Consider the following 12614-nt stretch of genomic DNA (forward strand, 5'->3'; position numbering starts at 1 on the left):
GTCAGTCCATTATGGGCTGTTGTTATCTGATGGCAGAACCACCAATCTGTTCTGTTTCTCTTGGGTAGTCAGTCTATGGACTGTTATTATCTGATGGCAGAACCAGTCCCTATTTTTTTCTGCTCTATACAGTCAGTCTTTTATGGACAGTTATTTTTATCTGATGGCAGTTTTAGCTTGCTCTTTTTGTTTTGAAAAATGTGTTGCTTATGCTGTTTGTCACGTATCATCTGTTATTAGTCGGAGGCACTTTGGTCAATCAATGCTATCATTGTCTTCATTATTATTACAATTGTTAATTCAGCTGCTACTCTTCTCTCTTTGACACAGGGCCCACTACAGACAGCACTAGCTTAATGAAGTCCCAAAACCTTTCACAATGAGCCAACTCAAGAATTGCAGTCCTGAACAGTTTTTGGGGTTTTCCTGGCTTTTCTTGAGATTATTTTGTCTCAGTTTCAATTACTTGGATACTCATTCAGCTAGACTAACATTAACACCATTTTGTTTATAGATAAACATTGAAATAATCATAATAGTAATATAAATGGTAATAATAATGATTTGTTATTGTTATCATTATCATTTTCTTTATGATTGTGATCATCATTTTCAAATTGAAATAGGCTGCTCAGTGAGGATGGCATGCTAAGGCAAGTAGATTTTCATTTAATTCCTCCCCCCTCCCCCCAAATAGAAATTCAAGTGTTTCTGATAGTTTGTCTCTTCAATAGATTGTTAGAATGCAGAAGATTTTCTAAGACACATTGTACAGAGGTCTTAAATAGTTGTTTTCTGATTCAAAACCACCTGCCTAGTTCTGTTTCTATTGGGTAGTTAGTCCATGGACTGTTGTTATCTGATGGCAGAACTAACAGGTGGATCTGTTTCTCTTGGGTAGTCAGTCCATTATGGGCTGTTGTTATCTGATGGCAGAACCACCGATCTGTTCTGTTTCTCTTGGGTGGTCAGTCTATGGACTGTTGTTATCTGATGGCAGAACCAGTCCCTATTTTTTTTTCAGCTCTATGCTGTCAGTCTTTTATGGACAGTTATTTTTATCTAATGGCAATTTTAGCTTGCTCTTTTTGTTTTGAAAAATGTGTTGCTTATGCTGTTTGTCATGTATCATCTGTTATTAGTCATAGGGTGACTTTGGTCAATCAATGCTATCATTGTCCTTAGTATTATTATTATTAATTCAGCTGCTACTCTTCTCTCTTTGACACAGGGCCCACTACAGAAAGCACTAGCTTAATGAAGTCCCAAAACCTTTCATGATGAGCCAACTCAAGAATTGCAGTCCTGAACAGTTTTTGGGGTTTTTCTGTCTTTTCTTAATTTGTTTTTGCCCCAGTTTCAATCACTTGGATACTCATTCAGCTAGACTAACAATAACACTATTTTGTTCATAGATAAACATTGAAATAATCATAATAGTAATATGAATGATAATAATAATGATTAGATTAATGGAAATAATCATAGGAATTATAACCATCAGGATAATGAACATTATTTCTCTAACTATTGTAAATATTTTTATCATTATTATTATTATTTTTATCATTATTATTGTTATCATTGTTATTATTATTATTATCATTATTATCATTATTATTGTTATCAATGTTATTACTATTTCCATCATGAATTATTAGAGATGCTTGGAAAAAAATGACCTATAGTTCCCTCCAACTCATTATTCTTTCAGTTTAGTGAATTAAGACTTTGTGAACAGTTACTGCTTTATTCTGTCATTCCTGATGACCATAGAAATGGTGAAAGTCCACAGATATTATCCCTCTAAGAGTTTCTCCAGGTGTTTTTTTTTTCCTCTGAATTTGGTTACAACAGAATGAAGGGCATCAGAGTATAGTGCGCCCAGCTAGACATGAATTGCATTAATATTACAGGGTCATTTTGCTGTATTCAGGGTTTAATCTTAGCCTTCTACAGACAAGTTTGTTCCTCTAAATGCAAAACACATTTTATCGTTTTTTAAAACAAACTTACAAAAACTGCCAAGAAACAGCTACTAAATTTATGGAAACATGACGAACAAGTCAACTAGACTGTGTACTACACATCATTGAAATCAAAGTATCACTTTAGGAACATAAAATCGCAAGGTCAGTTTCCCATTTTTAGTGCCTGAGAAAAGATCAGGCCACCAGATTACTTCAAATTCTCTGGTTGCTCGTCCATCTCAATTTCCAACAACCATTTTAGTTTACTGGGTGAGAATCGTGCTTGATTTCTTGCCCCATGCTCTTTAATTGGCCACCTGTAAAGCTTGTTGAGAGTTTAACAGCTACTACTTGCAGCAACCTCCATATCCCCCCGATAGCCTTTCTTAACTCTAATGGTACAGAACTTTGATGACTCAGACCAGAAATAACATCATTCACTCTACCATCCCTGTAATAAAAAACTTTGGATTTTTCTCTCCATACAGGGGGCCGCAAATGTATTTTTACCCTCGCACGTTTATAAAAGCATTCGGCATGCCTGCTAACAAAGCTTGGATGTATGTTTCAGGAACTTAGTATCTTTCAACTCGACACCATTTGCCTGAAACCAAAATAATAATTACGAAAGTTAAGAGATTATTTACTTCTGGAGTGAAATGTACTAAATGATTTGCCCTTTCAAACATAAACCTGAGTTATCAGGTTTTGTCAATCACAAAATTACACGCCGGGTTATTAGTATTCCTTGGGGACCTTCCTATATTATCATAAATATCTAAAACAAGCAGGTCATTTAGCTAGGTAATCTATGTTAAAAACCGCGCTGTACAGCACTTAGAATTATTTTCCTCACTCATTTTTCTCACACTGCAACTTCGCGTACTACGCAATTATTACTACGCAGTCATATCTGGTGTCCAATTAGGAGAGCTTATTATTTTTGTTTTAGGGGTGAATTGCGATTTCTTGTATGTCCCTTATTTCGTCGAAGAAAAGCTCGAACAAATACTGAAAGTAATGAGTAAGTCACTATGAACAACGAGTGCAAAGTGACAGCACTATCGAGCTAAACTGAGAACTGTTCTTTAATGATTTTTAACCTGAACCACCGATTCTTACTATTTTTAATTTCTGCGTTTTAATAGACTTTGACATGTTCTTGAGAAGATATTAAATCGGTTAGCGCTGTTGTTCCCTTCTAAATTATTTTGGTGGAAGCGCCTCAGAAGACACTGGTTTAACTAAAACCATGTTGGGCGACGTTATATTTTGACTGCACAACCCGCAATTAAATTTAATTTTAACAGCTATTCGAGTGTGTGAAGAACGGAAAAGAGCAAAATTACATACCATCGGCCTTCCGATGCACGGACGAATTAAAACTTTTTACAATTCCATTTATCCATTGCTTGTAACTGATAGACCTTGTCCTTATTCTTGCGGGAGGTCGTACGATCTGTTGTCCATTGTAGAACTTGGCAAACTTAGCGCAGTTCTTCGAGCGCAACAATGTGATCTTTCGATTCTCCATCTCACTAGCGCAGTTGTTGTGCTGAACATGGACGAATAATACATCGCAGCGTGTCTTGTAAATAGCTAGAGATGCCATGCATGTTTAGGATAAGCGCTGAATATGGACGAGCGTTAAAGCCGCCACTGAAAGAGCACAATCGACCGTTTTTCATTGTAAGGATCAGGTCTTTCACACAGCTGTCAGAATTAAAGAGAGGAAGAACGTCGATCTCGCTCACCTAAGTAGCGAAGTACACCACGAGCGGCGACGATGATCAAACACCTGGAAGATCACCGTGGTGTCCCTCTACTCTTTGGTATCATAACCAAGAGCGAGCCCTTTCGACTTGTCACTAAGTTTTACTGTTTATAAAACAAAGGCCCCGCTCTACACAAAGCCTTAAAGAATGAAACACTAGAAAAGCTTACTTAGCTTGGAATTATAAAAATTTCCTTTCTTAAAAATCGAAGATTTTCATGGTTTCCGTAACTTCGTATTTTTCCAAATTTCCTCTTTTACATGTTATGCCGTTTTGCATTTTCTTCAACGTGTAATTTAGTTCAGCGTCGATCATTTATCATCCTTAGAAGAAAATATTCTGATCTTTACGTTTAACTATAAAATTGCTTTGGCTTACATTGTGCGAATAAAAGGAGCGTTAAATTAAACATGAGTTGATTCCACGCGAAGGTTTTACCTGGAAAAATGCCTGCACACGAGAGACACCGACATTACCGCGTGTCCCTTTCTGGAAAACATTCGTGTTATGACAAGAAAGGTCAGCTTAAGGGTTTTGGGTTACCCAAACTATGCAATTTTGACGCCGAAAAGTGCCAAAAAGTAATTACAGAAACTTCTTCCGCAACACCTTGAACGTGCTGTGGGCGCGAACTGAGATCTTCTCTTACAGTTAATAATTGCCAGGCGGAACTCAGATCCGGCTTAGCCTAATTTGCATAAATTTTTTAGGTGGGCAAAGCTCGTCATTGCAATGAGGTAACATGCGAACCACCTACTTCGATCCCAAATTTACCGCCACAAATAAAGACAGTTTCCATTGGAGAAAGAAAACACAAATCTCAAAAATTTTTGTATTGTAATGAAGACATCAAACGATTTTGAGGAATGCGCCCGCTGCTCAGTGCTTTAATTTGGAGTAGCTGTAGCTCAAGCTGACTTGACTCTAAGAGTTCTACATCACACGACGGTTGATTGACAAATGGTCCAGTGGGACCTAAGGCTCTTTTTATAGCGCGCCTTCGTGTTTAACACGTTAAAGCTAGTTGAGCGGTAAGCGGTGCATTTGCCTGAAACAGTCAAAGTACCACCAAAGGATCGAAAAGGCTCATTTTGTTACGACATGTACAGTTAAAGGATGAACCTTTGAAAAGCGTATTTCCCGATGAATTTGCCGTATGCCAGGGCCGAATTCTTTGCTTGCCGATCGATTGCCAATTACTTCACATAATATATGTCAATGTAGAAAATAGTTCAAGGACTGTTAATGTTCGACAATATTCATATTCATGGTTTTGAACTGGAACTGGCCTGCAGTCGAGGCTCATGCGGGAAAATCTTTTCACGTGCAAACATTTTTAACGAGACTCCCCCGCATGAGCCTCGACTGTAAGCTAGTTCCACGCATAATCGGTGCTTATTTTCAAAAGTTATTATATGCATGAGCCGATCCTGAATTGTTTTGTCCAGTTTGAGTCCAGTGTATTGCGCAAAGTTGAAAGGGAAAGGCGTTGAAGGGGCGGACGGATGTTATTTTCTTAAAAAAAATATTTAAGCACTGTTTTCTTGAAATTGTACTTTTCGCTAGATTCTCCTTTACTTTAAAATACTGGAGAAGGTATCGAGAGCTTGGTGAACACAAATTAATCGAAATTAAACAGACCACAACATTTATACTGACCTTGGTTTATTATAGGAATCCCGGCGCGATTCGGTAATCTCAAAATAATACCTTTCCGATGAACGTGATCTGGACTTTGACTGAAACCTAGAGCGCTTAAATCTAGGAATAAAACACCAATTTTCAGTTTAGACACTTATTTACATACGCACACGGTTCAAAAAAGCCAGATTATATCGATAGACAAGTACAAATCCTTCAAAGTTGATTCGAAGTATACAAGGATTTTAGAATTGCTGCGAACAAATCGATAACAAAAGACATCAAAATGTTTTTTTTTTCACGACATGAGTCCATCGCTATGATGGATAAGAAAAAATGGCCAGTTCTGAAAAAGATAATAACAATAAGAGCAAAAATTTATCGACCTCAGAATCAACCAAGACAATCACAAGAAATTAATGAAAGAAATAAATGTGGTACCCATATTAAGTAATGTTCCACATAAGAAGAACAATAGCAAACTTCATTGTTCCATGGCATTGGCTCTTTCCCACATAGAATATCGTTGATTTCAAGAATAGGGAAGGAGCTCGTTACAAAACTAAAATCCATCTGCATCAAATAGATTTTAGGTAATGTTCGTGCTTAACCAATCAGAAGACAATAAATATTAATTTTGCTTCTTTTATGAAGTTCCCCAAATACAATATCTTTTAAAAATTGCATGTTGTGCGATTGGGTCTCAAATATACTTGATACCTTAAAAAAAAATTAGACAAAATGCAACTTGAACCTTAACTTTTAAGCGGTTTTTGAGTCTTGGCCAATGAGATCACTAGTTGTTAAAATGAAAAAAGTTGACATTCCATCGTGCATTGCCTTTCAGCGCTATCCTTGTTATGCGGATCATTACTTAAACCCAAAGTTCTGGTTAACCTTTTTTAAATAAAGGATTCTAATCCTTTACTAATCACTGAGAGTAAAGGGTCTATTTTTATAGCTGCTATACTGATACTAGTAGTGTGGCAGGCGTAAACCAGCACCGATTTGCTCTTTCATGATCCATTTAGTTGTAATCTTCTGTTTTTTATTTCAATATTGTATTAAACCGGCCTGAACGTAAGTTTAAAGCTTTGATCAAATAGGTGCCATAAAATACATGCAAATCGTCACTTTGTTCCTTCTTGCGATCTGCCACGCCTCCTTGGTGATCGTGACAGGTGTTGAGAACTGAAAGAGATGTGCCAACAGAAATGTAGATGAGAAATCAACTGTTCAATATTGCTTGAGGAACTTCATATGTTTAAATCAAACTAGTTAACCGATCGGTGTAACAAGTTAAAATCATAGTATAGAAGCAAAGATAGATACAACATAGGAAGAAATGTAAAGTTATACTATATTTCGGCTTGCCAAACCAGCCTTCTTCAGGTGCATTTTTTTTTCCTTTTTTTTTTTCTTTTTTAATGAAGGTGACATTTTTACGTAACAACGGAAAGACGGGGGGCTCCACTTAGAAAAATAGCAATGATAGACAAATAAAACCAACTGGTAACAAAAAATATAAAGAAAACATTGAAAGAAAACTAATTCGAAAATGAATAATTAGTATGTTTCTTCTCGAATGTTCAGATCATGAGTTACAATTGTTCTGCCTTTAGAAATTACAAAAGCGCTTTATGTATTGAGTCTCGGTTAGGGAAATTTTTTTCAATGGGGAATAGTTGCTTATTATTAGCAGTGTAATATTCTAGAACATATTGTAAATTACAGCAGTTACTGGGTCATATATATTCGATAGTGTATGTTTCGCCGGTAGAAAAGAAAGTTGGAAGAAAGTAGTTTAGTAATTCCGTCGGAAATGTGGGATTGACATCTTGAAATTCACCATGCGCTTTGCCAATTTTGCTTACGAAGACACTTTCGAGACAGTTCCTCGATGCGCTAATTAATGGTACATGTTTTGGTGTATCTTATTGGGAAATTTTTCATATTAATAATTCTAGCTATTTGTCCAAACGTAATCGTAATTTGCGAAACGGTATTTTGCGGGTAATTATTAAATAGAAGACGAAGGAAGCTCAGTTTTGTTCTATGGTGGACGTCAGTCATTTCGCGTTTTAAGATTGGCTGCAGCATGTGAAAACAATTCACTAAACAGAAAACTATAATACATCAACATTTAAGCACTTAAAATTGACCCACCTTTCCGATCTTTTCGACCGTTTTGAGCTTCGCTCTGAACTTTCAGGCGACCAAGATTGGGAACGTGACCTGGAAACAATAATGCAATTTTGATAGCGTATGAACTGTGGTGAACAACAGACAATTAAACATGAACCGAATGTCGATTACGATATCAAACTTGAATTTAACCTACCGTCTGTCGCGATCTCTTTTTTTTTTTTTTTCCCATTTCTGGATTACTGTTCGATTACTCTTCGACACTCTAAAAACACACCGACACGTCACTCGAGGCAAACAGTCACAAAGAGACGAACCAAACAGTGATGACATAACGAACATAAAACGCACGCACCAATCAGGACCGAAATCGGGAAAAAGTTAGGCAGTCGGCTGGCAAAGGAGGATCTATAATTGAATACCGCGACTAGACTCTGAGACTGCAAGGTACCGAAAGGTCATAAAAACCATCAAAGACATCAAACATTTGACGAAGATTGCAAGTTTCGAGCGCGTGATCTCTATTGCTTCTTTACGCGATTCTTTTTTGGTATAATTCTTTATTCCCGATTAAACCCCAGTTATTCATAATTCATTTTCTTTTTAAGCCGTTATTCCTTATTCATTTTCTTTTTCAAGCCGTTATTCATTATTCATTATTCCGCTTCCACCCCCGAACCATTCCATAAACGCTCTTACTATATCCATTGAGTTATCCTGTTCTTTCCACACGGGCCAAACAATACTAGTATCATCAGCATACTTAAATAGAATATCTTTACCATTCAAACTTTACCATTCAAAGGTTAACGTTCTCTTTCACTGCTCGCTGTATAGACCAATGTCCTTGAATGCGTCAAATATTTACATGTATCTTGTGTGTGAAAATGTGAGTGTTACATAATTAATGAAACAGGTATTTTTTGTTATAGCGAAAGGAAACGGGATATTCCGGTATACGTGGGGGAGAGCAAGGTGCTCTAGATAATTATCTTGTGTGAAAATGTAAGTTTGAGAGTTGCAAATAATTGGTGCTTTGGTTAATGTTGTCTTTTTTCCTGGAAGAGATGGAGTGGAAAAGTTTGAGGAAAGGCGTTCAGAAGGCATAAAGCTAGCCAAAGGGGGAAAGGAAGAAAGAAAGACAAGAACAGCCACGGACAGAATTAGCACTAGGCCTGTGTTGTCCAGAATGTGATAGACAATACAAGGCTCGTATTGGCCTTTACAGCCATTACAGAACTCACCATCAGTCAATGATGTGAAATGGACACCTATCTTCTATACAGAAGGGGAGCCAACGACGCTTTTCTCCTGTAATAGGGAACCAGACGGTCAGTGCTGAGGTGTAACCGTCGACTTCTTTCAAAAGCTGAGCTGAAAGAAATAGGTATAAGGTTCAGAAAAGAGCCAGGGGTGACGATGATGATGACTATGACGAGAGCTATGATGATGACGATGATGATGATGAGAAGAAGAACGAGGATGATGATGACGATGATGACGATAATGATGATGATGATGTTGATGACGATGATGATGATGATGATGACGACGATGATGATGATGACGACGACGACGATGATGATGGCTATGGTGATGGTGATGATGACTGTGATGGTAATAATGACGGTAAAGACGATAATTATGAGTGAGTGTGGATTAATTGTTTCAATGGCAAATGATTGAGCGAGTAATGAGCAGAGTACTTTTTTTAGAATAACTAGTAAGAGAACTGTTTTCAATCACTTGTTTACTAAAATAAATTAAGGTATATGATCATATTTAATAAGTATTACAGTTGTAATAGTGTAGCAAATAACTGAGAGTTATTGCAAATTTAAGTCGATTAAGAAAATTTTTCTGAATTTTAGATTGATAGGTTGAACTTATATTTTTTATTGTCAGACAAGTATCATTTCAAATCACATTTCTTAGTAGCTGGAGTTGAGAGTACAATTTGTGAATCAATAGCTTTTTGTGTAGTGTGTTACTACAGCTAGTTATATAATTTGTGTATTTGTCATACTTTTATAGTGGTAAATATTCTATTACCTGCATGACTGAGATTATATTATACATTGACGAAGTGAAACAATTTGAATAAAGTATGACAATCAGTATTTCAAACATTTGAACATCTCTTTTTTTAATTATGTATGGGGCTCGAATGGGATATCCTCAGCTTCATTGTAGGTTTATGTTATCTCAGGGGAACAAATGAGTTTTGAACAAAACTATTTCATCACTGCAATTTAAAACACTTTGTTATTACTTGAATGTGTGATGCTTCTTTTTCTATCAACTGTAAGGTTGCCCAAAATATCATAAGTTATTGTGATATAAATGTGGGTGTGATTAAGCAAATCAAAAGTCAGTTGAAAGTGAAACCTGCAGGTTGTAGAGGCACTTAAAGGTCACTTAATGATGAATGTTAACAAAACTTGAAATTTAAGAGAATCTGAAAGTACAACTAAAGATGAATTACAACAAAACCTGTAACTTAAAGCAGTACTTGAAGAGAAAAAAGATTGAAGAAACCTTTAAGGTGCATTTACAAGTAGAAGTTTTGGTTGACTAAAGTTGAGTTTACAAGAATTAAGAGGATTCCTAAAATCAATTAAATGGTTATTTAGGTTTGCTTTCATGTGATCTTAAAGTGTTCATGAAATGGTTATTTAGGTTTGGTTTCCTGTGACCTTAAAGTGTTCATGAAATTGTTATTTAGGTTTGCTTTCAGTGACCTTAATGTGTTAACTAAATGGTTCATAAGGACACTTCAATTGACTTCGGAAAGTTCAGTTAAAGGTACATTTCAGAACTTTCGTATGTCTTCTAAAGATGACTTAAATACTTCTAATGTTAACCTTTAAGTTACCTTTAAGGAAACTTAATTTAGTCATTTCATCCTGTGTAGGCTGTTCACAAGTCGTATGTTGTGAGAGCAAGATAGAAGAGAACTGTTACTGCTATTGTACCTGTTTTAATCATAATGTTATTGTTATTACTTAATTGATATCCTGGTCACTTTTTCATGTGATGAGAACCGCAAAATACAAATTTACACGAAACAGTAACGATGGCAAGGCTTAATCTTAAATCTGCGTGACATGCAAGTTAGAATACAGTGTAGAGGAACACTTTTTATTATATTTACACCAATGAAATACCGGGTGAGTTTTCGCGCGACTTGTGATATCGTCACAAGTGAAAATAAGGTTATCTTTACAAGTGAAATTAAAACCTTACTGTAGTGGCATAACAAACTGTGCCTTTCGCAGCAAAAGTGAACATGAACGGTCTGGCTTTTTTATTGGTGTTTATATAATAAACAGAATATTATATGGGCGCTGAGAGATACAAAATTTCTCTTCTTGTATTGAAAAATATTTCACGAGTAAGTGAAGCGAACACTTTTAACACTCGCAGAGAAATTTCGTATCTTCGCGCGGCCATGTAATATCGTCTATCCATTGAGATAGTTGAAATAATGTAATATGGTTTGCCCTCTATCAGATTAATTATAAAATTGTTCAATACATACGTTAGTTGACCGCTCCCCATGGGGGCTTTTCAGGGGCGATTCCCACCCATCCCACCCCAGGGGAGGACATCCACCACACAGTAATCTCGTGCGTAGGAAATTAACGTCTCCTACCCCTAACCCTGCAGGAGACGGGGCCTACTGTTTATTCGTCCTTAACTGAGAAGACTAGAATATCTATCCATTTCTTGATAATAGAAAGGTAGCAAATTCTCCTCAGTTATTTTAAGACCGTGAGTATCGGTCCGGCCGGGGCTCGAACCTTCGACCTCCCGCACAACACAATCCAGCGCTCTAACCAACTGAGCTAAGCGGGAGGCGATTAGCTCAACATTGAGTCAACATTGAAATACCAAGTTGTTACTCAGCGTTCCATTTCACTCAGAGCGCTAAGCGGATTTCTTAGGTTATCAGAGTGAAAGAGTTTAGCGTACATCCTAAACGTGACTTTTGACCCGACGAAAGAAAGACGCGTCAAGTTGCCGAAATAGGCTCTGCTTTTCACAAGAAAAGTAGGCTGAGAGGTCAGTTTCAGTGTGAGCTGACAAATTATTTCCTCTTCACAAGAAATGCGGTGAGAGAAAAGAATCAGAGGAATACTTCCTTGAGCTAAGATCAGTGCACAGACAGCTTTGTGCTTTCAAGTAGGCTTGTTTTTCGATCCCTTGCATTAACGATACTTGAAATTGAAGATTTTTTGAAAATCTGTCGTGATCAGTAAAGTTTAAGTTGATACTTGCTGGTTACAGCAGGCTTAAATGTTTGTCTTTCTTTTTTGTCATTATAAATAGCAATTTAGCTTGATTTAATTTTGCTCAGCGTTTTCTTTTCTGTACTCTCACTTTTATTGATATATTAAAGGATGGTCGTGAAATATCTTTGTGTCTTTATAGCTAAAGAAAGTACAGATGGCATGAGAGTGTTTGAAAAAGACAGTAGACAGGACCTCTATCCTTGTTGCTCGGGACCAAAGTGCATTCATTGAAATAGCTCTTTTACAGCTGAACGCATTACGCGCTGAATAATATTTGTCTGCGATTTTAAATTCAACAGACTAGTATGGGAAAACCTCTGGATGAGAGGAAATTGGTGAGTTTTCATGGTTTTGATTTTGCTTTTTTTCTTCCTTTAACTTGTAGCAGAATCTGTCGGCCTGACTTGTGAAATACCAAATCCTTTCGCGTCTGACCTGTCTTAATGTTGTTTTGCTACTTTTTCTTGTTTGCCTGTTAATTTTTATTCTAGTTACAACTTTTTTATTTCGTTCCACAAGCCGCCCGTCCTCCCCTTAATTGTTATACACTGAGCCATTCGATCAGCAGGCACCAAGAGTCATCTTAGCATTGTCAGCTCTTCACTGCTGAAGTGTTCATTCATATCAAGCTTTGAAGCGAAGAAACCGGAAAAAAAAAAAAAGAGAAAAGATTGTAAGCAGACTTTCTTTTCGCCCTTTGCGCCCAGTTTCTCTTTCGCTCTTGCGCCACAAAAGCAAGCGTTGGTATCCCATGCACTTATCTTATTTCTCGTACACAGAGTCTAGAT

At 36.8% G+C, this 12614-nt stretch overlaps 1 long non-coding RNA gene across 1 annotated transcript in view; it reads left to right on the top strand.

Annotated features, from left to right (window-relative positions):
- LOC148735891 (uncharacterized) overlaps window positions 1-3283 on the top strand; it is a 4644-nt gene extending 1361 nt beyond the window's left edge. Inside the window, exon 3 of the long non-coding RNA XR_015999142.1 lies at window positions 331-3283. This is a non-coding gene — a long non-coding RNA (uncharacterized LOC148735891). The remainder of the gene's footprint in view (window positions 1-330) is intronic.
- The last annotated feature ends 9331 nt before the right edge of the window (window positions 3284-12614 follow it).

The sequence above is a fragment of the Stylophora pistillata genome, chromosome 3, assembly GCF_964205215.1.
Source record: "Stylophora pistillata chromosome 3, jaStyPist1.2, whole genome shotgun sequence".
NCBI lineage: Eukaryota > Metazoa > Cnidaria > Anthozoa > Scleractinia > Pocilloporidae > Stylophora > Stylophora pistillata.